Source organism: Herpailurus yagouaroundi, unplaced genomic scaffold, assembly GCF_014898765.1.
Source record: "Herpailurus yagouaroundi ecotype Mexico unplaced genomic scaffold, PumYag 100, whole genome shotgun sequence".
NCBI classification, from domain to species: Eukaryota; Metazoa; Chordata; class Mammalia; order Carnivora; family Felidae; genus Herpailurus; species Herpailurus yagouaroundi.
In genome coordinates, this window is record NW_024412391.1 from 30461326 (window position 1) to 30489308 (window position 27983).

The 27983-nt window shown below is 38.5% G+C and overlaps 2 long non-coding RNA genes across 3 annotated transcripts in view; one reads left to right on the top strand and one right to left on the bottom strand.

Annotated features, from left to right (window-relative positions):
* LOC121028458 (uncharacterized) overlaps nucleotides 1-27983 on the bottom strand; it is a 207809-nt gene that overhangs the window by 36743 nt on the left and 143083 nt on the right. For both annotated transcript variants that reach the window (XR_005789237.1, XR_005789236.1), the window contains exons 3-7: nucleotides 22770-22949; nucleotides 8499-8606; nucleotides 8221-8285; nucleotides 3084-3117; nucleotides 1305-1380 (exon numbers count right to left, since the gene is read on the bottom strand). This is a non-coding gene — a long non-coding RNA (uncharacterized LOC121028458). The remainder of the gene's footprint in view (nucleotides 1-1304; nucleotides 1381-3083; nucleotides 3118-8220; nucleotides 8286-8498; nucleotides 8607-22769; nucleotides 22950-27983) is intronic.
* Nucleotides 1-27983, top strand: part of LOC121028459 (uncharacterized) — a 78583-nt gene that overhangs the window by 36612 nt on the left and 13988 nt on the right. The gene's annotated exons all lie outside the window — the stretch shown is intronic.

Here is a 27983-nt window from a genome sequence, read left to right on the forward strand (position 1 = left end):
CTTTCTTTCTTTCTTTCTTTCTTTCTTTCTTTCTTTCTTTCTTTCTTCTGCTTGGCTACCTGGCAGTCTTAGTGTAGCATGTGTGTGTGGAGTGTTGACGGATGGGGTACAGTTAGAGAATAAGCAAACAAATCAACCAAAAATACATAACTCACAAGACGTTGTTGCATTCTAGATTATGATTTACACAAAAGGAATAAGGAAAGAAAGAAATGAGTAATACATGTAGAAACTGACAAGTTTTCTTTCTGAAAAACTTTGGCAAATGGTAAAGATGCTTGTTAAAAAGTCAGATTACTTTTTCCAGTGTTTCTGGACTTAACCCTTGATTAACTGGAAAGTAGGCTGAAGACTACAGCTGTTCTCCCTGCTGTACTTTGGGCAAAAGTTAGGCTTACATTCTCCCCTCTACCTAATGAGTTAGGAGTATAAATTGATAGTGACTAGCTGTCGCTTCCCACAGGGAAGTTTGAGTTCAGTCTTGACTAATGCTTTCTAAGCTGAGCACACAGTCTGTAAATTTTGGTTGGATGAAGAATCACTATGTTCTCATAAAATGTTTGCTTTCCTTTTGGGGATTTTAGTGTATGCTGGATTCAATATCTGTACCTACATTCTAAGAAAACAAAGCATAGCATTTCAAAAATCAAAACACCAAAATAATTAGAGTGGAAGGACAGTATTAAGACTATTTTAACCATATTTTTCTTTGGTCCCTCTACAGCTAGGAGTATTTTTCCCCCTGAAAGTAAAACGCAACTAAAAGTTGTATCAACAGTGTATCCATTTAACACAATTGTCTAGGACCAAAGAGATGATAATCTCATTTTCTAGGAAACAGTTTTCACTGAGAACACATTTTAAAGGATTGATACTAAAACTAATCCACATGGTAAAACTAATGTCAAGACATTAAGTAGGAAATTTATCTTGATATTACAGGATTAAAAATGTAAAATTTTTGCTTTGAAATCAAGCGTTTTCCTATGAAGGAGACAGTCATTAAGTACAACAAGAATATGGCTGAAGAAGTATTTATCTTAGCAATTATAATAATGCTTTTATGTTAGCTACAAACACCAAGCACATTAGCATTTGGATTTATTTATTTAAATAATCTAATGAAAAATCTATTTCTAGTACTTTAATAGGCAGGAGCCATTTCTAAATAGAGCATTGGGTCTTCCAAATGGAAATACTTTTTTGTGTGTGTGCAGACCACTCTGTTACATTGCTCCTGAAATGATAAAGTAATTAGAAATTCAGCCCAATACAAATATTAGAATGTGCATGAAAGTACTTACTCCAGATGGATGTGTTCTCTGGAATATTTTCTATCTTTGCCTTCAAAATACATTTTTTTTCCTAAGGAGCAAAATACTAGAAAATAAATAACATTGGTTAGGAAATACATAAATAATATGCCAAGAAATACAGAAAGGCTTGAAAATCTTTTGGAAAATAAGCAGATTTAAAGATAATAACCAAATAATAAAAAATAATAGAGGAAAATAATTTTCAAGAGTAAATATAAGAGGTGCAGGGAATATATTAGTAATAAAATTACACTGAAAAAAAAAAACCAACAATAGTCATTCTCTATGTCCATGATGTATTTGTCTTTACTGTATTAAATTTTAGTGACAGTTCTTTCTTTAGTACTTTTGTGAAATGCTCATGCTCCTGTGGTCTGAATTTATGTTTGAGTTTATTTCTTGTTGATAGTAAGTGATGCTTATAAGCATAAATAGGTCCTTGGCACTAGTCTTATTAATTAACGCATACAAAGGGTGCATCCGTTTTAATCTAATCATAATATTTAAACCACTAGTTCATGGGTATGGCTGTTTTCTATTCAAATGCCCTTCTTTATTAGTGATAAAATTCTCAGCGACATTCTTTTTGAATAACTTCATTCAAGGCATAAAATATGAAATAGTACAAAATATGGAAGTTTATAGTAAGATCCACTCTTTTTATGAGATTGGTTTGTTTTAAGAAGGACTAAATAAGGATGTGATAGTAACATTGAAGAATAAAATACAAACTACAATGATTTTCTCAGCATGAAGTGAAATGGAAGTCTGGTATTTTTCTGGTAAATGTGACAAGGCAGAAACATCTACACATCTTGCCCTTTAAAGTATGTACCCAGGGGCACCTGAGTGGCTCTGCCAGTTAAGCATCCAACTTCAGCTCAGGTCATGATCTCATGGTTTGTGAGTTCGAGACCTGTGTCAGGCTCCGAGCTAACAGTTTGGAGCTGGAAGCCTGCCTTGAATTCTGTGTTTCCCTCTCTCTCTGTCCCTGCCCCACTCGCGCTCTCTCTCTCAAAAATAAATAAACATCAAAAAAAAAAAAAAAAAAAAAAGAATCCAACAGCTGGGATGCCTTTTCAACTCCTAATGGATTTAATTAGTGGTAAAAGTTGAATTTTAAAACATCGACAAAAATAAGGGCAGAGGAGTGGATGAAGAAGAGAAGAAAGCAACTTAATGAGGAGCAAAGAGAAGAAATAATTACAAAAAATATGTCTTAATTTCTTCCTGACTTTTTAAGAGAGCTAGAGTTCTATAAATCAGCTAAAACTATCTTGCTTAAACTTCCAAGAATTACTGTGTGGACTGAATATCTGTGGCCCCCTCACTCCAAAATTCATAGGTTGATATCTAACCCCCAGTGTGATAGGGTTTAGAAGTGGGGCCTTTGGGAGGTAATTCGGTCATGAGGTGGCGGCCATCATGAATGGAATTAGTGCCTTTATAAGAGGCCAGAGAGCCAGCTCTTTCTACCACTTGAGGATACAAGAAGTTAGCTGTCTGCAACCCAGAAGAGGGCCCTCACTGGAACCCCACCACTCCGGTATCCTGATCTTGGACTTCCATCCTCCAGAACTGCAAGAAATAAATTTTGGTTGCTTATAAGTAAAAAAAATAATAATAAAAAAAAATAAAGAAAATGTGTACCGAATATGGTTTTAGAATGTATTTGAAATTGTTCTTTTTACCTCACACTACTCACTGAGTAAAGTATTATTCTAGAGACAATTTTGCAAGAAATGTTTTCAAAATATAAATACTTACAGGTTAGACACTTGATTATTTTCTTGGGAACATTCTGCAATTCATATGAAAGGCAAAACTTCAGTGATACATTTTTTAAACATTTATAAAATTTAATTTATAAAATTAAATATATAAGTTACATTATATATCATTAATATATATTAATGCTTTATTCAAAAATATAAAAATATTCAAATAGTAATAATATTAAAATAAAGTATTTATTTATATATATTATATTTTAAAAGCAAATAGATCACTAATAAACCTAAAAGCCATTTTTTGATGTTTATTATTTTCACATCTTTATAGTGTTTGCTTTAATTTACCAGCTCCTCCTATGCGAAATGCTGGCTTCTATCACACTAGAACCCTTGTGGTTTTTTGTCACTGTTCATTGCCTTATTTATTTATTTATTTATTTATTTATTTATTTATTTATGTTAACCTACAGTGCAATATTGGTTTCAGGAGTAGAATTCAGTGATTCACCACTTACATAAACAACCAGTGCTCATCATAACAAGTGCCCTCCTTAGTACCCATCACTCATCTGGCCCATTCTCCTCCCCACTTCCTCCAACAACCCCTCAGTTTGTTCTCTATTTTTATGAGTGTCTTATTTTTTTCCTCTTTTTTTTCCCCTTCTTCCCATACGTTCATCTGTTTTGTTTGTTAAATCCCACATATGAGTGAAATCATATGGTATTTGTCTATCTCAGACTGACTTACTTCATTTAGCATAATACACTCTAGCTCTATCCATGTCATTGCAAATGGCAAGATTTCATTTTTTGATGGCTAAGTAATATTCCATTGTATATCTATCTATCTATCTATCTATCTATCTACATATACACATACTACATCTTTTTTATCAATTCATCAGTCAGTGAACGTTTGGGCCCTTTCCATAGTTTTGCTATTGTTGCTAATGCTGCTATAAATGGCAGGGTGCATGTACCCCTTCGAATCAGCATTTTTGTATCCTTTGGATAAATACCTAGCAGTACAATTGCTGGATTATAGGGTAGTTCTCTTTTTAACTTTTTCAGGAAGCTTCATACTGTTTTCCAGAGCAGCTGTACCAGTTTGCATTCCCACCAGCAGTGCAAGAGGGTTCCCTTTTCTCTGCATCCTCGCCAACACCTGTTATTTCCTGTGTTTTTAATTTAGCCATTCTGACAGGTGTGAGGTGGTGTACCATCATGGTTTTGGTTTGTATTTCCCTGATGATGAGTGATGTTGAGATTTTTTCATGTGTCTGTTAGCCACATGGATGTCTTCTTCGCTGCTTCCTCTTTTGTGAAACACAACATGCACGGTTCAGCTCCTCTTTCTCTCTGACAGCTGTGCTCATTCTTGTCCCCAATTACCTTGGAAGCTTCTTTTCCTCTTCCTTCTCTGACCTGTTTATGTCCTAAGGGGTGCTCTTCCCTCTTTCTTTTCACACAACTCACTCCCCCTTAGTAATCTTATCACTCCTATCACAAGCCCTAAACTGTGGCTACCAACCCATCTTTTATGTAGAGTAGAGGATGGCAAACTTTTTCTGAAAGGGCCAAATAGTAGACAATTTAAGTCTGGCAGTCCATACAGTCTCTGTCACAACTACCCAACTCTGCTGTTGTAGCACAGACACAGCCATGGATAAGACATGAACAAATGAGCATGGCTGTGTTCCTATAAAACCCTGGAATTTGAATTTCATGCAAATTTCACATGTGATGACATACGTTAGGGGCTGAATTATGTTCCCCCAAATTTTTATGTTGAAGTCCTAGCTCCTAGTACATCAGGATGTGGCTGAATGTGGAAATTGAGTCTTTAAAGAGGCAATTCAATGAAAATAAGGTCATTATGGTGAGCCCTGATGCATTATGACCGGTACCCTTATAAAAAGAGGAAATTGGGATAGAGAGATACAAAAGGAAGACCATGTGAAGATTCAGGGAGAAGACAGCCATCTGCGAGGCCTCAGAACAAACCAACCCTCCATCACCTCGCAGACACCTCAGACTTCAAGTCTCCAGAGTGGTGAGAAAATAAATTTCTGTTATTTAAACTACCTAGTCTGTGGTACTTTTTAATTGCAGTCCTGCAAGTTAATACAACATATTTTTCTTGTTTTGATTTTCTTCAACCATTTAAACACGGCAAAACTAGTGTTAGCTCACAGGATGTACAAAAACAGGTAATAGGCCACATAGGGCTTGCTGGGCCCAGTTTGCTAAGGCCTGATCTGGAGGTCTTTTTCAAGCTTCATTTTATAAAAGCGACCACTGCGTTACCTCCTCAGATTCCTCACACTCAACGTGTCTCAAGTAATTTGATCATAATTTGGCTAATACCTTCCCTGCCTTTGTGTTCTCTGCTTTGTTGAGTACAACTATCCTCTATTCAGTCACCCACACCATAAACCTAGTAGTTATCCTAGATTCCTCCCTTTCCTTCATTTCCCACATCTTATAAAGGACCAATTCTCACTGATTTCACTTTGTAACATTTTCTCATCTATGTGACATCTTGTATCACTTAATCTGTTGTAATACTGTGCAAATTTGTCCTGATCTTCAGTCTTACTGTCCACACTGCTGCCAGAGAGATTGTCTAAAATCTAAATCTAATTATATTGCTCCTCTGCTTAAACTCTTTGAAAGGTTCCCTGGTATCTAAAACCTGAGCTTCTGAACATGATATACACTGTATTCCATGAGGTCTTACTTCATCAAATTCAGTCTTTGATGGGTTCTGCTTTCAACAACAGTTCAAATGAAATACTTGCCATTTCCAGGAAGAGGCATAAGGTGACCTGCCTCTCTGCCTTTATTTGTGCTTTTCTTGCTGCAATACTTACCCTTTCTCTCTTCACATGATGAACATTTGCTCCTTGATCATGGGAGCTAGTTTTCTTTTTCAGTTCTCACACAAGACTTAGCAAAAGGTAAGCTCTTCAAAAATATGTTAATGAATGGTGATCAGAAAAGCTGTGTAAGAGATGAATATATATGTATATATATATTCATTCATATATACATATTCACTCATATATATATATTCGTTCATATATATACATATACACATATATATATATACACATATATACACATATATATATACACATATATACACATATATATGACACTAACATGTCTGCATGTTTCTGTATACAAACAGAATTTTTCTGTGTCTTTATGCACACAAAAATCTCTACTTTTTGGCTCAGCCAGCAGTGGTATAACAGGTGTGGCAACTGTTAAAGCCAAGTTGAAGGACAACTGGACTCCAAAGAGTCTGGATCCAGGATTCCATCAGTTCAGGGTGCATCCAGAAACATCAAGGAAAGAATCACTGTCCATTTCCTGCTTACTCCTTGAACTGCAGCTTTGTTAAGGCCATCTCCCCAAACCAGACATGCACTGTCCTCTGTTTCTAATTACTTAAGCCCTACATGTCCTCCATGGCTCCTTAGACCTGTATTTCTTCAGGGATCCAAAAGCCTGCTGCCTCTGTTCCAGGATTTACTGACGATTCCCTTCTCTCCTGTAACATTTAATATCCCTCTATTTAGCAGTAACGTTTAAAATTCCCTTCTGGTTCTGAGGACCTTTTCCCTTTTCTCTGTAAAATCCTCTGCTAGTGGTCATCTCAGCACATAGCCCAGTTCCAAGCACCATGTGGGCAACTGAAGAACCAGGGTCCGAAAGAGTCCTTTGTTTGGATCTCTCTTACAGCACTGAGAATCTACTCTGTACTGCACACATGACTTTTAATATTTTGGGGTGTCACTGAACTTTTTGAGAATCCAGAAGATAGTATCCTTCTTCTCAGAAAAAATACGAATGTGCACACACACACACACACACACACACACCACTGACCCACAGAATTTTACATTGAATTTTAAGGATTCATCAACCCCAACTTGCCAGGCTATACATTTCTTTGCCTACAGAAAACGTATTGTATTTTTCAATACTTTGCATGGTACCTAGGTGCTCAATAAATCTTGTCTGAGATAAACAGAACTGAACTCCAGCCTTTACCAGACTACATTTCCTATATTTGTATTCCATGCAGTACTTAGCACGGTGTCTTGGCAATAATAGTAATTTAATAAATATTTGTTGAATCAAATTGAAATGTGCTTTCTTTGTATCTCAGAGAAACATCAATTACAGTGATATAGGTAGATGGGGCTAAATAAATATTTAGAATGACTCTTTCAACACTTAATCTTATTGTTTTAACATCCTACAGCCTGGAATCCACTAAAGTAAGTACATTAGTGTTAATAGATACACTTTTAATCTTTTTTTCATGAAGTGTTTAAATTTTGAAGTATTTAGGTGTAAAGCAACAAAGTAGGATTTATTCATCCTTTTATAAATGTCACTACATTCTATTTTGAGAATAATGTGAATAAGGACCAGGTCTGAGAATTCTAAAAAGAAGCATTTCTACTAGGGAAGGAAGAATATGAGGCACCTTTTTCTTCCACAATCAACCCAAATGTCTTACCACTTAAAACAGATTCTCTTCTGCTTGGGTAGCAATCCTGTTCTTAGCAGTTTTTGGAATAATGAACAACCCTCTTCATAATGACAGAAGTTTGAGCCTTAAAAATAAAATAAATAATTAAAAAGGAGAAGGGAGAGCTGACTGATTGGAACGACACCAAATTTTTATTTTCAATGGCATTTGTAGCTGCTAGAAGTGACACAATTTGTGTCAGTCTAGGAACTTGAGGTAACCAAACATAAATTGTAATTGACCAAATTAAAGTCAGAAGAATTGTAATTAGTTCATTAAATAAATGGTGTGGAGAATTTCCCAACTTAGTGGTGAGATACAAAACAACACACCATCTATTCAATAGAAAATAAGATAAAAAGGGATAACAAAACCTAACTTTCTCTTCAAAGGAAGCAAAGAAAAGACAATAGAAAGAAACATTAAAAAAGGAAGATTCAATTAGCAAGGAAGGAAAAAAGGAGAGAAATCCAAGTGGAATTCTCTGGGAGGGAAAAGAACGTGATGAGAGTTTAGATCATCATCTATAAATAGCCTCTTATTTTATAAATCCTTCATGTGATGCATAGATTATACGGTGAGCCTCCCTTGTCCTTAATATGTACAGTCTCCCGGCACATACCTTTTAAGGCAATCTGCAATAGTAAGCACAAAGAACTAGCTCTGGAAAATGACTTGGGCTTCTCTCTTTAAAAAAACAAGAAGAAAATTGATGAGGAGAGAATCTGGGAACATTGCACAAATTGTCAGGAGGGCACAGAAGGGATAAGTCTTAGTAGACTATGAAATAATTCAGAGGAATTGTATGCCCCTCTTCTTCTAACTTACCGGTGTGAGGGATAATGTTAATTACCATCCTATAATGAACCTTCCTCCAAATAACACAGGCAACCCCTTTACCTGTCATTCTTCACAGACGTGTCAGGTCTTGTGTTCTGTTGGTCTCTTCTCACCCCTTTGTTCTGACTTTCAATTCTGCAAGATGCTAGCGGTGGTCGTGGAAGGGGGCTGAGGATGGAAAAGCAGAGAGTATGAAAGGGCAGATATTTTGTAATTAATTTTTTAATGCTTTGCTGTGTTGTCAAGAACTCCCTTCCATGTTTCTAATCACTTGAATTGGAGGAGCAGTCTTTGTAATCCTATACCAAATTTAATACTCTTTTTCAGGTTTTTAGCAGGGCAAAGAATTGGCACAGGTACCCATCATGATAGTTGGCACTTCTCTTGAATATCCTTTATTACTGGCCATCATTATTTTTTAAAGAAGAAAAAAAACCTTATTTTTAAAGAGGAAATAAAATATATCTCGAGACACCCCCTCCCACCCTGCTGACATAGGGATATGTTACACACATCTGTGTTCCTAGCCTACTCTTCCCACCTGGCCCAGAGAACCAGAGTGGCTGAATTAAAAACATCCATCTGTGGCTTGATGGGCATGGTCAGTGGATTGCCCCTCCCACCAGACAAATTTCAAGACATTTAAAAATCTATGCCATCGTTTTCTAGGAAGATAAACACATCTTCCCTCAGTCAATTATCCCGAGAATAACTCTCTCCTACACATTTCTTCTAGCCAAAAAGATAATGTAGAGTTTTGTTTTGGTATTTTTGTTACAAAAGAAAAGTGTTGTATCTTGAGAATTAAAAAGGTATATAATTTATACTTCCCATTGACAATTTTTCACCATAAATCTCTTTGTACCCTCATTGAGTTTTTCAAAATGTCCATGGAAACAATGACTTAAGATGATAATGAGTGCCAATAAGAGAGGCTTCATTTCTCTAAGGACTATCATCCGTTCTAAGACTCACTTTTTAGATTCAATACCCCTCCTTTGGTTCTCTAAATCTCTCTCATTGGCTACAAAAAAAAATGTTGTTTTGTACATTTCCATTTTGGGGATTTTTGTAATATTTCATATGATCTCGCTGGGGAACCTCATTCTGTACCATAATTTGAAATATTTTCTATCAACAGCTCCCAAACCTACACCTCCACCACAGCCCTCCCTCTTCACCTTTAATACTAGAGGACATATCCACTTGCTTATTCAACACGTTCCTATGGAAGGCTGTTTTTCCCCAGTAACTGAAACTAGACCAGCTCATTCTCCCAGATTCCATCTCTCACGATAATCACAATTGCCCTGGATGTCATTTTTAACACCTTCCATTAATTCACAGCCTCCTTTCTTCTCTGCCTCACATAGTGTCATCCAATGATTCATCAAATCCTGTGAATTTCCCCTTTGATGTGTCTCATGAAGTCATCCCATCATTGCTATTATTACTGCCAGGTGGTATTACAGTGTCTTACCATCTCTTGCCTAGATTATTGTAAGGACTTCCTAAATGATCTGATTTCAATGTCATCTGTATATACTTTCAGAGTTTTTACAAAAATATGATCATCTAAGTCCCTTCAATGAAGTTTCCTGCTATATCCTTTTTAAATGCCTTCTAAATCTGGCCTCTGCCTACCTATTCAGCCTCATCTCTTACCATTTATAGCACCACTTAACTATTCTGTGCATAGTTACATATCAAATAAAATGCCTGCAAATTTTAATAGCTCATATTAATAGCTACCAATTTTGCATTATATATATGATAAAATTTCTAATCTTTACTATTACAAACAATGTTCCAAAGACCATCCTTGTGCATAAAGCTCTTCATACTTTCATGCAATTATCTCCCAGCCCACAGGGTAGTTACAAAGAGGACCATATGACACCTGAACATGCAAAGGGTTGCATGGGAGCAAAGAAACCCTGAGATTATTGAGTCTGGATCTTTTAACATGACTGAGAAATGTGCCTGCTTTTGGCTTTGGAGGGAGACATTATACTGGAGAGCAAGGATGCTTGCCCTTTGTTCTGGAGAAAGATACTATTTTCCAAGACTGTAAGCAAGCTTGCTCTTTGCTCCAGATGGAGACATTATCTCTATCTTTCAAAGCTGTTCACTAGACAAACATTATTGAAATGATAGTTTGGAGCAAAAGGCAGTCAATGACTCATTTTTCAAGACAAGTAAAAATGTGAGAGACCCAGGGATAACTGTCTCCCTACAAAATTCATCCTTTGTTTCTAAACCATTTTGGCTTCTGGCAAATATTCCCATGAGTATGTGACTGCATCAACCACTCTGATCTGACCAACAGAGGCTGGGGCCAAATTCTTTCAATTTGTCTCAGATAGAATTTAATTCAGGTTGATATCCATAGGACTTTAAGCAGCAGGATGAGGCTAACTTGCAGGATTGACATTAACCATAGCCCCCCAAATCCCACACCATACCAGCTGAATAAATCCCATGAAAGCATCATGATCTACCTTAGAAAGCCAGGTGGCTTTCTCAAGGCTCTATTTTGACTTTCTCACTAGATTGAATGCATTAATTCAGGTATATGGCTACATCTAGATCAAAATCTGTCCTCTATAACAGCCCTGACCAGTGGTGTGATTAATCATTTCAGCTGATGCCAGTGACAAATTTCATGCTGCTTTTTTAATTAGATGATGACTATTAAAGGTGTCTCCAGGGCACACACAATAATGTAGCATTAATCCCTCCAGAAGTTTCCCCAGGTAATCAAGGATGGCTAATTTTGAGAGATCTTTAAGTCATCTAAGGGCAAAAATAATCTATTGGTGGTGTTTCTTTAAACATTTGAAGGTCTTATGACCGCCCCTTAGGCACAAGCCACCATATTTTGGGGAGGGAGGCAAGGTAATGTCTGGTTTCAACACAGAGAGTATAGTCATAGAGGTGTGTGTGGTGCCTGTGGAAAAAACATGTTATCTCTAATTGTCAGTCTCCATCAGTAGTACTTACATCAATTGTGAGCCCAGTTTGACAGTAATCAAATATGGCCTCCCACTGGCTGGTAACCCTTACAATTCCTGGTTCTGTTTGAATTTTTTAATCTAGTTCTCAGGCAGTTCTTCTGACCCACCCTATTTGTCCACAGCACCAACCAGGTGTCACTTATCTGTCCCATGGAATGACTGACAGTTACAGCAATGGACAAAGGCAAGTACCCCGAGGTGTTGATGAATGTTTTGTGTGCTTGGTAGCTGAGGTGGGACCATAATCTGTCCTTTTCCATAGTTTTTTAAGCTGGGTTCCAGGAAAGAGCAATCATATCTTGGTCAGGCCCATCTGACAGGGCATGGCAGATCTAGCAGTCAGTTTTTCAAAGTGTTTGCAACAACTTAGGAGAGCCACACAAGATATTTTACCCCATGAATAAAGTGGCAGGGGTGATTATGAAAGAAAGAATTTATTAATGCTCTTTTTCCCTCATACCTTTTGGTGTCTGAACTGTTCTTTCCCCAGAGAACAGGGATGCTGTTTTCCCTCAACTACCACAAAATCTGTGTATAGCTATATCCTCACCTTTTTTCTAACCATCTCCTACTCAAACAGAAGGATCAGGTGAAAGAGATACATGGGAATTTTTATAAAACTTATCAAAACCCTTATGCTCCCCACTTTGACAAATTGGCCATTGTAGGAGGAAACTTAAAGCACTGCACTTGACCAAGTAGTTATTATCCTTATGTTCTAAGCCCATGGTTATTCAATAAGATAAGCCAAGTGGCTGACCAAAATTAAGTTAGAATTCATTAGGTGCCCTTTTGGCTGGGCTGCCACCAAGAGGGTTACCAATCAGGCCATCCTGAGGTGGCTTTTAGGGACAAAAATGTCATTATGCCTAGGAATATCTCAGAAATATGAATTTGCAAAATAGATCTATATAACCCCCCTTTTGTCCTGATCATTATGACAATTATCCAGGAAGTGGCCAAAGTACAATGAACATTTATGTAGATAGCCATATTCAGTGACCAAATTGTCCTTAAACTGTGTGGACCAGGATGAGGTGGGGAGTTAAAGTCAGAGAGCTTTGAAGTCAATGTTTTATGAGGCCATTCTAAAAATCAATAATATCAGAGGATTGTGAATGGTCAAGTACATGGAAGGTAACCAAAACCTTGCTATCACCCTTTATTCACTGGATTTTGTGATAAGAGCTGCATGACTGTCAAGCTGCACATGAACTGAAAAGCTGAAAGCCTGACACCTATTAGTGGCCAGAGTTAACTGATTGGACTGGAAAGGCAACCTCATAACGTGAAAAGTGTCAATAGTGGTAAGGTGCCATGGATAACCCTAAGAGGGGGGTCAAGGACCAGTTGTAGCCAGTCTGTCAAAAAGATTCCTACAGTCTTCCAGACTATAGCTTTACAAGTAGCAGAACAAACATCTAGGCAACAGTCCAAGATTCATTCAATCTATAAGTAGGTTCATCAAGGGTAGTAAAGGCTAAAGCTATGAAAGTGTCTTAAGCTCTGCCCACAGAGAGGAACAACCAGTCATTTTTGGTTCTGTATGGCCGACACTAAGGTTGAGGAGCCAGAGCTGATCAGTAGACACTGTTGGGTTTCTGCTTAATCTGAATCATAAATGAACTAGGCCCAGATATTTAGGGGAAACTCTGTGAATTCAGGGCACCACTCAGGGCACATAGTCAGTAGCTTTATTTTAGGCTGCAGAGATGTCAGAAAGAGATGATAGGAAGAATTTTATGTTTCCCACTATCATTTTTCCAGATGTGCTCTTACTGATCAGAAAAATCCCCCCAGGACTTTATGAACATTCATAGTACAAGCATGTGAAACATTAATATCAATTATATATTCAGCAAGGGAAGCCACAACAATATAGCACACTGAAATAACCCAAAGAGTCCAATCCCCAAGTTCATTTTAACTTCCTTTCTCCACTGCAAACCTTTCCCAAACCCTGTCAGTTGAATTTGGGCATCCCTTTCCTCACCCTAGGATCATATAGGACAGTAACTTTCTGCCTGTACCTAACAGAGCTATAAAAATTTAGGTCCTTACCCTCTCCACAGTTCTGCATGTTACTAGGATGAATAGGTATGGACTTCAGTCCCCCTTGGGAACAAGGAAACTTTAGCTTTTCTCCCTAATTATCTTTCTTTGTAAAGCAGCTAAGATCAGGCTAGTGAGGGAGGGAGGGAAAGGAAATGCAGAAGGTGAGAGTACTCTTGGGCTATTAAGTAAGGCACACTTACCGTAGGTCTCCAATGACACAGTGGTTTTTCATGGCTCAACCAAACAAAATTCCCATGTTAGTGGTTCACCAAAGGCCTTTATCAACCAGGTTTATCATCACTTACACACATACTTTAGCTTTGGGGACCCTCTGATTCGGTAGCCCTAGGCACACTGCTTTGAGATTGTTGCTTTCAGGTTTGTACACTTTGATTCACTTGGGATTGATTTGAGCAATAGTCATCTTTATTTTATTTTATTTTATTTTATTTTATTTTATTTTATTTTGAGAGAGAGCAAGAGAGAGACAGTGCAAGTAGGGGAGGGGCACAGAGAGAGGGAGACACAGAATCCAAGCAGGCCCCAGGCTCTGAGCTGTCAGCACAGAGCCCGAGGCGGGGCTCGAACCCACAAACTGCAAGATCATGACCTGAGGTGGTCAGACGTTTTACCGACTGAGCCACTCAGGCACCCCTGAGCAATAGTCATCCTTTTAAATGGAATCTATCTTAATATGTATCATTTGCTATCCCATGGCCAAAATAGTATACCTTAGGTTTATACCCAGTTTCAGTAGAAAGACTAGGGAGTATTCTGTGGTGTCACGGCTGACTACAAAAATTTATCTAAAATTCTTTGGGTCAATTTTTCATTCTCCAGCAAGTAAACTCCTTTGGTATTGTTAGCCCAATGAGGGAAGTAAGAGTCCAAAGTCTAGTCAATATCTCACCTGTGGCTTCTCAAGGGAATTTATGTGTCCAGGAAATCTCCCTGGGAGGGCCTAATTTCCCTTAGTGCATCCATGACCCACTGCAAAATAAAACAAAAAAACAAAAAACAAAACAAAACAAAAAAAAACCTTGTGACCTTTTACTGTCATCTCTGAATGGAACTAAGTTAGTCATGCTAAACTATGGAGAGACTGAGCCATGAAACTGCCCAGTTGTTGCCATTTTTTCTTAACAAGCAGGAAGTGCCTGGCTTCTCATCCCTTCATCTCTTTAGTAAACCAGCCAATGTTCTATAATTTGCCTAGATCCTGCCCATACTATTCATGGATTATCCTTCTTTCAGCCAAGTGGAGTGGACATTCTTTAGTTATTATCTGAAATGGGTTGGAAATTCTATTTACTTGGGATGACTCATAGTATTAGTTGCTAGTTGTTTCAATGGGGTTGACCTCAGACTGACTGCGGTATTGTCAAGGAATCCTTCCCCTTCAACATAGGAGAAGAGTTAGCAACAATCAGGCCACCATTCATGTGTCTGTCTGTGAGACTACTTCCTGGCATTTGGCCTACAAACAACTCCCTAATACTTCCTCATTAAGAGGTAAGAAAACAGAGGACCATTTACTGCCAGGCTGGCCATACAATTTGGTTGCTATGTTTACTATAGGTAAAATTCCTAGGGGTTTCTCTCAAATACCACTAATTTCCCCATAAGGCCCTAACTTTTCCTCTTCCAGAAAGTGTATCTTTGTCATTATCCCACCACCAAACTGTTGAGATCTGTGATGGGTCTGAGACTTTACTCTACTTGGGAGCTAATGTGTTAGCCTGCCACAATTTTATGGGTGCTCGTCATAGATATGAGACTCCTTTTTCCAACCCAAAGAACTTCATTATTCATAGCACAGCAACTAGCATGGAAGTCAACATATATTGTGTTGAGGAACTGAGACCAAGTTCTCCCAGAGCAAATAAAGAGGGTTAGATGATAACTGCATATGCAGCAGGTTGTGCTCTAGGAGATGAACTCTGAACCTGGGAACCCAAATCTTTTATAATGGGCAGTAGGCACACCTGAATATGCCTTGGAGGGAGACATTATCTTTATTATACTGGACAGTAAGCAAATCTGCCTCTTCCTCTGGAGAGAAATGACATTTCTACATTACAAGCTTGTTTCTATACAAACATCCTTAAAAATTCAGTCTTAGAACAAAAGGCTTTGCTCCCAAGACAGAGAGAAACATGAAAGACCCATGGAGATTTTCTCTTATCACTTTTCATTCTATACATTCCACCATAGTTCAGGAACAGGGCACCTAATTCCAGGACTCAGAATGCTTCAATCTATCTCATCTCACCATAGTTAATATATCACCTGGATCATAAACATTTCCTTTCAGGACTCCTGTTCTCTTGGGCCATATGCCGGTTTAAAGATCAAGGCATTCAAAGCAAAGTTATTTTTCACAACATGAATCTTTATTCACTTTTCTAGTTTCCTACTTCTTTTCACTCTACCTCTTACCCTCTTCATGGAAAATGTTTCTTATTTGATGGATTATATTCATAAAAATTAAAGTACTTTTTAAATAAACAAAATATATTTTATTTTATTAAATATTATACTCAGTATGTTTAGAACATGACTAGCAAAAACACCTGCCCTATACTGGACAGCGACTTAAAAACCTAGAAAAATATGGGCTGTACTTAAATTAAATAAAGATGGAGACAATATTGTTAAGGTTATGAGAAATGAAGATTTACACTGTGCATAGGATTTAGTATTGTGATTTCCCCTCAAATATGAGAACTGCATTATAGGGTGAAGTTGAACAGTGAGCAATCTGCCTCACATTTCATTTAGCTGATTAAGTTTTATAGAGGAGATAAAATTTCAATTCAATAACTCTAAGATATGTTGTTTCAGCCCTTACCTTAATAGCTTTAGTCAGGTTCCATGTAAGATGCTTACACAAAAACATAATGGAAAACCAGGGTTTTGGTATAAGATCAAAGTAAATGTCAGGATATCTATAGCAGAATGCACTAATGGTTGAAGTTAATTCATTCCAATGGGATGCACTTAAACTACATCTCGCTCAGTCATAGGAAAACATTAGAAGTATGGAATATATGCATATATCCAGCAATGCATGGTGACAAAAAATATTCTTTATAAAATGAATTGAGGGCAAGTTTCTCTTCACCATTCTAAAAGTATACTGTATTGTAATTTACAGAATTAAAAAAAATTCTAACTAGTTAATATCAACTACTTGTCTTTTGTCAAATCACTCATGAGTAGGATGCCCATTTACAGAATAACAAAGCTCTAGAATAATCTTTTTGCAGTTGTCTTTTTAATGAAGTATTACCATTTTTGAGATGGATATATGACTTTAGGAATACTGACTATTTCTTTAACGATGAGAAATCTCAGCATTTACTGACAGTGAGAGGGAAGGAATTACATTTTATACTATAAAAGTTGCTTTCTTTTCTAGAATGCATGTGATATGAAAGGTGAGGCCTATGACACGTCCTTTAAAGACACAGGACAGAAAGTCATGTCAATTCCCTCCAATTTTAATTGTTCTAGTCAGCAACAATTTTCCAGCTCCCTGTCAAGGAAGGGAAAAATGGTAAATGAAGTCCTTATGTACAAACCTGTCCCAAGACCAGAATTCTCTTGCCTTCATATGGAAACCACTGGATCATCACAGGGTTCACCTGAGTCCCATGGAAAAAACTATTTAAACTCATGTCTGGATTGCACAGGTGATCCCATCTGTCAGTCTTGTGAGACCCTTTCTGCTCTCTCTGTCCTTAAATGTTCTTTATTTTCTCTTCTGGCAAAAAAGCAGTAGTCAAGGCAAGCTGGGAACCAGAGTGTCATCAACTTGTTTGTGATGCTTTATTACCTGGCTTTGTGCAAATCTCTAATAACAAGGAAAGGTGGTATTGGCCTGTTAATAATTAATAGCACCCAGTGCAAATGAAGTACTTCTGTCATAGGGCTTCATCAGTAAGGTCACGGTACAATAGGGGTTGCGGGTTCTGTAAGCATGAGTGGTATTTGCATATGTCAGAACAGACCGTGCATGCTAACAGTACAAACACTTCACATCTGCTTCTGTTTACTCCCATGCTAACACCCCAAAGTACAGGAGTCCCGTGTTAATTGCTCAGTTACATACTGACTGTTGATGTGTTCTCCACAGAGCTTTTCATAAGTGCACTGTTGCAAATAAACTGCTAATGACTTTGCTTATTCCAGCCAACCTTTTAAGGAAATCTACAACATACATGCAGATTAATGATTCCTCTATTTAGCAGTGTGTCTTGTGACTAGGTTTGCATAGAGGCAGTATCAATTAAGTAGCAATTATCTGCAAAGTGGAAAAAAAGAGGGAAGATATAAATAAGTAATGAGCGTGATGCTAAAATCTCTGAGAACAACTAGAGTTGAACTCTGAGGCAAGGGCACCGACTAGTGAACATTTTCCCCCATATTTTCTTATACCTGAAACCCATGGAGCCCCCATGGAAACCAGAATAACAGACACTTAAGTTCTTAGGAATGTTTTATATTTGATTTTCAAGGTGATCACTATATTGAAACAGCAAAGAAACAAGGAAAAGCAAGGCTGAACTTAAACACTATTAACAAGACAGTTTATAAAGAAAAGAAAAGAAAAGAAAAGAAAAAAGAGAAAAGAAAAAAGAGAAGAGAAGAGAAAAGAAAAGGAAAAAAAGGAGAGGAAAGGAAAGGAAAGGAAAGGAAAGGAAAGGAAAGGAAAAGAAAGGAAAAGAAAGGAAAAATTGGCCCTATAAATGTCTATTCTATGAAAGGACGTGGCAAAAACATAACAGATTTTCTATGTATTTTATCAACAGAGGTCAGCACAGAGTCCTAATTTATCCTTCTATTCTTGTCAAACAATGGCCTTTATCAGTATCTCATAAGACTTATCTGGAAAATTCCACATTATCTGGTTATAAATGAAAAGACCAAGCTGGGTTCTGAAGATAGCAAAACACCCAAATTGGTAGAGTTAGTAACAAATTTTACAGAATCTACTTTTGTTTACTGATGTTGGTTTATAGCAACCAAATAGGTTCTTCCAGGTCAGGCTTCTCTCAGGAGATAGTCAGAGAGGCAGAGGACAGGGCCATTTGGCTATGGTCCTTGTTAACCAAGACAGTTTTGACCTCAACAGCAATGGACTGAGCAGGATGTGAATTGGAGCAGAGAGTCAAATGTTTCAAGGTTTCTCCAGAAGATCTACAGCCCAACAGTTCCTTTGATAGCTTTTCTCCTCAGGGCTGACTATCATAGGTCAAAAAAAGAAGAAAAAATTTAACCTATTGTAATCATATTTTCCAAATCCTAAATGAGGACAAATGGTTTGACAAATATATATGGGTAAAGACCATTAGAAATGTGAACTGCAATGACTAGCATACAGTTAGAGTCTGAGACAAAAAGACTCAATAAAACAGAAGTTTACACAACAACAAAGTATATTTTGTGCAATATTCCAATCCTAAGTGAAGCTCCTGGCTTCTGGGCTGCTCTGCTCCATCTGGTAAGCCAGGAATTGTGGAGGCCACTGAGGTACACCACCCAGCTTTTATTAAAGGAAATCTGCTGTGAGACTAGCTGCTGTAGCTTCAGATCTGTACAGATATTCATGTTGAGGCCACACTAACGCCCAGGCTACTCCTAGCTAATGAATAAGCATGGCAGGGGCACCAGAGGCAGGCCATTTCTGTCCAAAGCAAGAATCCTCTGGTGGGCGATTTTGGTCAGGGACTCCACATTGCCTTGACTGAGACTTCTCAGAGATGCTCTGCAATCTGGAGCACACCCCACTCCCGCCTCCTTCCTCCTTGCTCTCCATCCAGAGGTGTCAGAACTGACTGTAGCCCAAAGGCTCTCCCCATATCTCCTTCTCCCTCTCTCCTTTGCCTTTCAAAAATTTTCCCTTTAGTATATGCTGTAGGTTCAGGCTCATTTAGGTGCAGTGTTTTCTTGTAACTAAAAAGTCTTGGGCACCTGGGTGGCTCACTCCGTTAAGTGGCCTACTCTTGATTTTAGCTCAGGCACCATCTCACGGCTGGTGAGTTCGAGCCCTGCGTCCAACTCTGTGCTGACAGCAAGGAGCCTGTTTGAGATTCTACCTCTCTCTCTGCCCCTCCCTGGTTTGTTCTCTCTCTGTCTCTCTCAAAATAAATAAACTAATTAAAAAAAAAAAAAAAAGGAAAGGAAAGAAAGTCTTTGAACAACTGGAGGTACCCATTCCCCTATCTGTAATTCTTTGGGTCAAATGCGATTCTGAATTCAGAATAGGGTGCATTCTACCTTATATCATATACCAACCCCATTTGGGGCACTCCACAGTGACCATACAGTAAAATCCAAACATGCATGCAAAGTAGGATAAATAGAGGCTATACATGATCTAACATAAACATATACACGATTGCACAAATTTTTGCCAAAAATACATAGAGATAATGCTAGGAATTATCTCTAAATATATTACAAAACAAACAAGAAAATAATTAAGGAAATAAAGCAAAGGTTTTTGGTTTTCAGAGCTTTATAGATTTCAGAATTGTAAACTATTTATTTTTTATACTATTACTACTAGTTTCCCCCTCATCACATTAATCATCCATTATATCCTAAGCTAATTATTCTCAAGCTTCAATATCAAAAACTCTCAAATTTTTATTCAGTATGTCTAGTGTAAGGCCTAGAATCTGCATTTGAACAAGCTGGTTAACCCCATCTTCACTTGTGATCCTGATACAGAAAGTTCTGAGATTCAAACTTTGAAAATATTGTTCTAGACTTTGAGTTCACTTTTCACTATGATAAACTACCAATATCACTAGTTCCAGGCTTAATCTCATGAATTTTGAAGTTTGTTGCTTTTTTGAACATAGAACCAGCAAGCTAGCTTATTGTTCTTCCTCTTTGACTCTATCTACATTTGCAGCTAAGTCATACAGCATTTACTTCCTCGTGTGGTATTAACTTCATCAATAATTCTTCAGGGCTATTTATCTCGGAATGACAGAAGTTAGTACTTTGTGTGTGTGTGTGTGTGTGTGGAACTGAAATAGAGCTGAATAATTTCTACTTATCTTTGAATATCTGTCTCACCAGAGTATCAGCTTGAGCATATAGAGTTGTTCAAGGAGTCCCCTGTTCCCATGATAGTTGGAGTTATAGGTAGAAAAACTATAGATACCTCTGGTAGGTAAGTGAATCCACAATAGGAATAGCAGGACAAGTGACATGAAAAATGTTTGTAGGGGCGCCTGGGTGGCTCAGTCGGTTGAGCGGCCGACTTCGGCTCAGGTCATGATCTCGCAGTCCGTGAGTTCGAGCCCCACGTCGGGCTCTGTGCTGACAGCTCAGAGCCTGGAGCCTGTTTCAGATTCTGTGTCTCCCTCTCTCTGACCCTCCCCCGTTCATGCTCTGTCTCTCTCTGTCTCAAAAATAAATAAACGTTAAAAAAATTAAAAAAAAAAAAAGAAAAATGTTTGTAAGTGTACTCTCACTCAGTACTACTTTTAGCTTGGTTCCCTTGCAGAAACAATTTTCTTTTGACCTAGTAAAGCAAGTAATATTTCTAAAGTTTCCTTTCCCTTTCCAAAGATATTCTTATTTCTGTTTTAAATTGAGTGCTTCCCGGGGCGCCTGGGTGGCGCAGTCGGTTAAGCGTCCGACTTCAGCCAGGTCACGATCTCGCGGTCCGTGAGTTCGAGCCCCGCGTCGGGCTCTGGGCTGATGGCTCAGAGCCTGGAGCCTGTTTCCGATTCTGTGTCTCCCTCTCTCTCTGCCCCTCCCCCGTTCATGCTCTGTCTCTCTCTGTCCGAAAAATAAATAAAAAACGTTGAAAAAATAAATTAAATAAATAAATAAATAAATAAATTGAGTGCTTCCCAAAATTGAAGACTAATCAAAGACTGTAATGGGATATGTTAGAAGGAAAAAAAACAAGGTCTGTAAAAGGGTCCAGGTATTTACTTGAGTAATATGTTTATGGCAAACAAATGTTTGCTCACTGCTGAGGAGGAATTTAAAGTCCTCTGCTGAAAACAGCTTGAATGGCCGTTGATATTAATATTAGTAAGGGGAACACAAGAAAACCTAAATCTGAAAGCATTCTTTAGAATCACATGAATACCATTACTTCCATAGGTTTCATGATTATCAAACTGGGGAATATGACATTTTGCTAGAATTTAACCGGAATTAGAGGTTAAATGTGGTGTATATCCCCAGTGAAACAATTTTAAGAAAATGTTAGAAATAAATGAAAACTTTTTATGCTAAAATAAGCAGAGACATTATGGCATAGAATACAAAGTTTGTGTGCTTTAATTAGTAAAGCACACATCTCTTTAGAAATGCCATAAATAAAAATGCCTCTTTAGACTAAGACCTCATAACATACAGAGGTCTGTCTTCTTTCTCAGTGATTCAGGGTAAGTTGGTGGGAAAGTTTAGGAAACACTACGGTTGATTGTGACATGTGGGGTTAGGTATTTCCTGCAAGGAGTGTAAACGTGCCTACTTTATTATTCTAGTGCCTGCTCTTGAATTCTCCATCTCAACTTGCAATATATGGAGTTGAAAGCCGTATGAAAATCGTGTGTTTTAGTTGTGCTACCAAGGATATGCAACAGGATGTTAAAATTGAACTATTTCTGACTCTGTTTTGGCTAAAGCCCCAAGACAATATTTGCCATATTCTAAAGTTAGACCACCTATGAAGGACTTGCAAAGAAATAGAGGAAATAGAGAAGGAACCCACAAGGCCCTTTTCCCCCTTCAGGTAACAACCTAGAGCAGGCCAACTTGGGGTGAGGAGAAGCTCTGACTCAGATGAAGTTTGATTTTACACGGACTAGACATTTTAATTGCTGAAACGAGACTTTCCTTTTGTGACAAGAGGTGATCGGAGGACCTTTTATTACCTAAGAGTGACCAAAAAGTCATAGGATTTCCTCTCAATTTCATCTGAGTAGTAGAGCAAATAAACCTACAGAGTGGGTCTGAATGGGCAGTGGAAGGAAAATAATGGTGTTTTGTTTTTGTTTTTGTTTTTGTTTTTTTTTTTTACTATATGCCTGTGTGCCTGTGACTGGGACATGAATCAGGAAGAAAGAAGCAGTATAAGGAAACATTTAGAAATTTCTACTGATTCTTTTCTTTTGTGTTTGTTTGCTTTAAGGGGCTATTATGCTTATTTTTATGAACTCTAATTTTTTAACAAAATCAGGACTTTTCCTTTCCACTTTACAACACATTCTCTGCTTACCTCTGCTATATGTCCTGAGCTCATTCTCCATTCAATTCTGTTGTCAGTGTTCACTTTATCCATATTTTGCTTGCTTTAAAATATTATAGTGATATCGTGTATCATATTCTCTAGGCTCTATATTTTCCCAATTTCCAGGTTTTATGGGAACTGTCTTCTGATTTCCAGAAATACCTGACGCTGAAAACAGAAGAGGAAATTACATTGTAAAGAACAGAAAAATAAATAAATACTGGTTATGACTACCCCCCCAAAGTGTTTATCACTTGGCCTACAAATTCCTGACCTGCTTACCAATTTATCTAATCAGGAGAAATAGACTGGCATCCAGGATATATAAATCAATCCAGAGACTGATTATGAGAACACTGGCTTCAAAATCATAGGACAAAATCATAGGACAAAGTGAGTAAAGAAAGAATTCATTTTACCATCAAGGGAAATATTTTTTTAAGGAAGTCTTAATTATATGAGAATTATCTTACTCTCTAAAACCAGACACAGAGATTCATACTGAGATACTTGTTAAAGGTTAAATCTCAAATACTGAGCGGTGTTAAAAAATGGATCTTGAAAAGGTGCTAATAATAGGTGCAGATATTTATTGAGCACCTTTTAACTGTTAGGCACTGTGCTGGGTTCTGGCCACATACTGATAATGAATGGATGCTTCCTGATCTCTAGATGCTCAAAGGGTAGAAAAGAAAACATATATAAGTAAATTAATACTTAGAATTATACATACAATAAGAGGATATATAAAAGATAAACTGAGAGATGACCACGGGAAAGAGGGTTATCTCTGTTAGAAAGTCAGGCGGGGAGGCGCTTCTGGTCAAAGGTCAAGTCAGCACTGGCTTTTGAAGAATAGCCCAGGAGACGACGGGCACCTCAAATAGAAAAAGCAGAAAGCACAGAAGCTCACATGCAAAGCAGTGTGGCGTGTTCAGGAATCCCACTAGCAGGATCAAGTAAGTGGAACATTGAATGCACATAGACAGGAGTAATTAGGGCCAGTAAAGGAGGCAAAGGTGGTAGAAAAGGGCAGGTTATAAAAGGACTCTGCTAGGGAACTTCATCTTGAGGGCAGTAGGAAGTCAGTAGAAGATTTTATATGAGTGAGAGATGAATTGGTCAGTGATTTAAAAGAATTCGTGTAGGGGCGCCTGGGTGGCTCAGTTGGTTAAGTGTCTGACTTCGGCTCAGATCATGATCTCATGGTTCGTGGGTTAAAGCCCTGTGTCAGGTTCTGTGCTGACAGCTCAGAGCCTGGAGCCTGCTTCAGATTCTGTGTCTCCCTCTCTCTCTGCCCCTCCCCTGCTCATGCTCTGTCTCTCAAAAATAAATAAATGTTGAAAAAAGTAAAATAAATAAATAAATAAAAGAATTCATGTAGCTAAAAGTAAGACATGAAATAGAGGGAAGGGGAACCTACAAATAAAAAGAAACTATATTCCTAGTGGCTGAAGAAGTAGAAAGAGGAGAGGAAGAACAAGAGAGATTTTAGAGGAAGAACACTTAGGGAGAGGGGTGGGGGTGGGGGAGGAAAGGAAAGAGAGAGAGAAAAGAAGAGAGGGAGAGCTGCAAACAAGAGGAAGATGAGAAAATGAAATGCAATTAAAGAAATGGTTTGCTTGAAATTTTTGAGTCTAGGTGTATCAGGCAAAATAATGCCTCCCTTACCTGCCTTCAGAAGTTCCATTCTAATCCCTGGAATTTATAAATATGTAACCTTACTTGGTGGAAGGGACTTTGATGTAATTAAGTTGAGGATTTTCAAACGGGGAGATTATTCTGGATTAGCCAGGTGGGCCCTCTGTAATCATAGCAGCACCGTCACTTGAAATTTTTCCTCTGATAGTTCTAACATCTAAGTCTGGTTCTGTTGACTTACTTAAAAATTTTTAAATTTATTTTTATTTTAAAGAGAGAGAGGTTCAAGCAGGGGAGAGGGGCAGAGGGAGACAGAGAAGAGAGAGAGAGAGAGATAGAGAGAGAGATCTCAAGTGGGCTCTACACCTAGCACGGAGCCTGACACGGGGCTCAATCCCACGAGTGTGGGACCATGACCTGAGCCAAAATTGAGTTAGACGTTCAATCCACTGAGCCATCCAGGCGCTCCTGGTTCTGTTGATTTCTTTATGTCTTGGAAATGTTTTATATTTTCTTGCTTTTTGGGCCTCACTTCTTAAAACTGAATTCCTATAAATGAACAGTAGGAACCAAGGTAAATAATCTTTATGTTCAGAAATTGTTCATCTCTCCTTTCATCAGGCCGTTGATGTGGGTCTGACTCAAGGTGGTCAGTAGTTAGAATATGTTGAACAGGCTTCAAATTATTCCAGTAGTAGACACCTACGCCCCGTGTTTAGTGTAAGGACCGTGATTGCCAAAAAGTTTTTCTGTGTTCCTGCTCTTCGGACCGCTTTCAGGAGCCCCTGCACACCCGTGTCACATATTTCTCTCCTTGCTCGTGCCCTCCAAAGGCAGAGGTTGTTGTTGCTTGTCACTCAGGCACAAATGTACGGCTCTATGGAGGAAGAGGTGTTCTACCTGTCCTCCATCCTCAGTGTTCTAAGGGGCTTGCACCGGAGCCTGCTGGGTGGGGCTTTTGCAGTGTTCTAGTTCGTCTACTTTCAGTGGCAGACAGCTTCCTCCATCTTAGTCACTTCAGGTGGCTAAACAGAATACTATAGGGTGGGTGGCTAATAGATGACAAATATTTATTTCTTACAGTTCTGGAGGCTGGAAGCCCAAGATCCAGGTGCTGGCAGATTCAGTGTCTGGTCAGGAATTGCTTCCTGTTTCACAGATGGCTGTCTTTTCACTATGTCCTCACCTCGGGGTCTGGGTGAAGAAGCGCTCTGGGGTCTCTTTATATGTGTGCTCATTCCATTCATGAGCACTCTACCGTCATGATCTAATCACTCCCAAAGGCCCCACCTCCAAATTCTCTCACACAGGGGATTAGGACTTTAACATACGAATTCAGTCTATAGCTCCCTCCACACAGCATAGATTCTAGAGAGCATGCAGATTTCCTTCTTTTGTTTTTTTAATGTCTATTTATTTTTGAGAGAGAGAGAGAGAGAGAGAGAGAGCAGGGGCGGGGCTGAGAGAGAGGGAGACACAGAATCTGAAGCAGGCTCCAGGCTCTGAGCTGTCAGCACAGAGCCGGACGCAGAGTTCGAACTCACAAGCCGTGAGATCCTGACCTGAGCCGAAGTCAGACAATTTAACTGAGCCACCTGGTGCCCCTCCTTCTTATCTATGACAGCCTAACTGTCTTCTATGAGTGGGGTAGTTAGCAAGCATAAATTTCGTGCCCCTCCCCAGCGGCCTTAGACATACTTTTGTATCAGTGCAGGATCCTGGGCATACATTTATTTCCTGAGTCCCTCCCAGCAAAAGATGGTTTTTCCTAGGATCAGTGGAGGATGGATGGAGAGGAGTCAGATTCTCTAACTTCTTCACACTCAGGGGCAGCTGAATTTTTCTTGCAACAGGGAGTTAAGAGATTTTCCTGCCCCTGGGTAGCAGTAACCCCTGGGTTTTTAAGTACATTTGACTCTTGAGCAATGTAGGGGTTAGGGGCACTGACCCCCATACAGCCAAAAATCCACATATAACTTTTGACTCCCCCCAAAATTAACTACTGATAGCCTACTGTTGACCAGAATCCTTATTGATAATATAAACAGTTCATTAACACACATTTGGTATGTTATATATATTATATACTATATTCTTACAACAAAGTAAGCTAGAGAAAAGGTTATTTAAAAATCATAAGAGAAAATATATTTACAATACTTTACATATACTTTTTGAAAAAAAATCCACATATAAGTGGACCCATAAATTTCAAACCCATGGTTGTTCAAGGGTCACCTGTATTGTATACCACTTTGGCCTACATTCCACTGGTCTGAACCCAGTCAGTCAGTCACATCTAGCTCTAAGAGGGAGAGCTGGGAAATGTAGTTTCCTGTGTACACAGGAGGAAAATGAAAAGGTGTGTAAAACACATGGCATTGTCTCAGCCTTACCATGATAATGGGAAAGGGACTAAATTGAGGACTCCCTGCAGTTTTCAATCTCCTTAGCTTTGTAACCATGACTCTGGATAATCTGGCATCTGTCTACATCTCCAGCTTTATTTTCTCCCACATCCCACACATATCCTGTGGTGCAGGATAACTGTTTTCACTTAACTAAAAGACTGTGCTCTCTTGAGCTATGTCTTTGCATATGCTCCTCCCCCTTTCTTCACTGAGTTTCCCTTTCTACATCATAACTTCAGGGAATATTCTCCAGCCTTTCTTCTGTGACCCTATAAATCTCCACATTTTTCTATTCCAGCAGTTACCACGCTGTAGTATAATTGATTATAAGTTCTTTGAAGATAGGACAGGAAAATGCAGAGACACGAGGATGGGTAGCAGATTTCATTTGCATTCAGGATGCTGTAGGTCTAATGGTCTGAAAGCAATCTGTATACCCAACCCTGACTACAGTATTGACTCAACTCCTTTGTTTCTGCTATTCTCATTCTCCTGCTTTTGTATACACCACTACTCACCAAGTGATGTTTACTATAACTCATATTCTTTTTTTCATAACTCATACTTTTCATAAAGAAATATTTTAATAATATATTAAAGGAGAGCAAAATATACCACCCCAAAACATGCCTCTTTGGCACAAGGATTATTTTGAGCTGGTTATTTTTAATTTTTTTTTTCAACGTTTATTTATTTTTGGGACAGAGAGAGACAGAGCATGAACGGAGGAGGGGCAGAGAGAGAGGGAGACACAGAATCGGAAACAGGCTCCAGGCTCTGAGCCATCAGCCCAGAGCCCGACGCGGGGCTCGAACTCACGGACCGCGAGATCGTGACCTGGCTGAAGTCGGACGCTTAACCGACTGCGCCACCCAGGCGCCCCGAGCTGGTTATTTTTTAAAATGGCAGACACTAGAGAAGCTTAGAAAAACCAACCAGAGGTTACCCTTTTGTAAGAGACATTTACATTGATAAGGGAAACATCCATTTGTATGGATCTCTCTCTCTCTGTACCAGGAAGAAAAGCATGACCAAACCTTTAGAAACTTCTCAACTGAGAAGGCAAGAACTGAAATCTCCATAACTTTATCCTTGTTTACTGTGCCTTTCCTGATAACTTCTCATGATTGGCCTTCCTCTCTCTCACCAC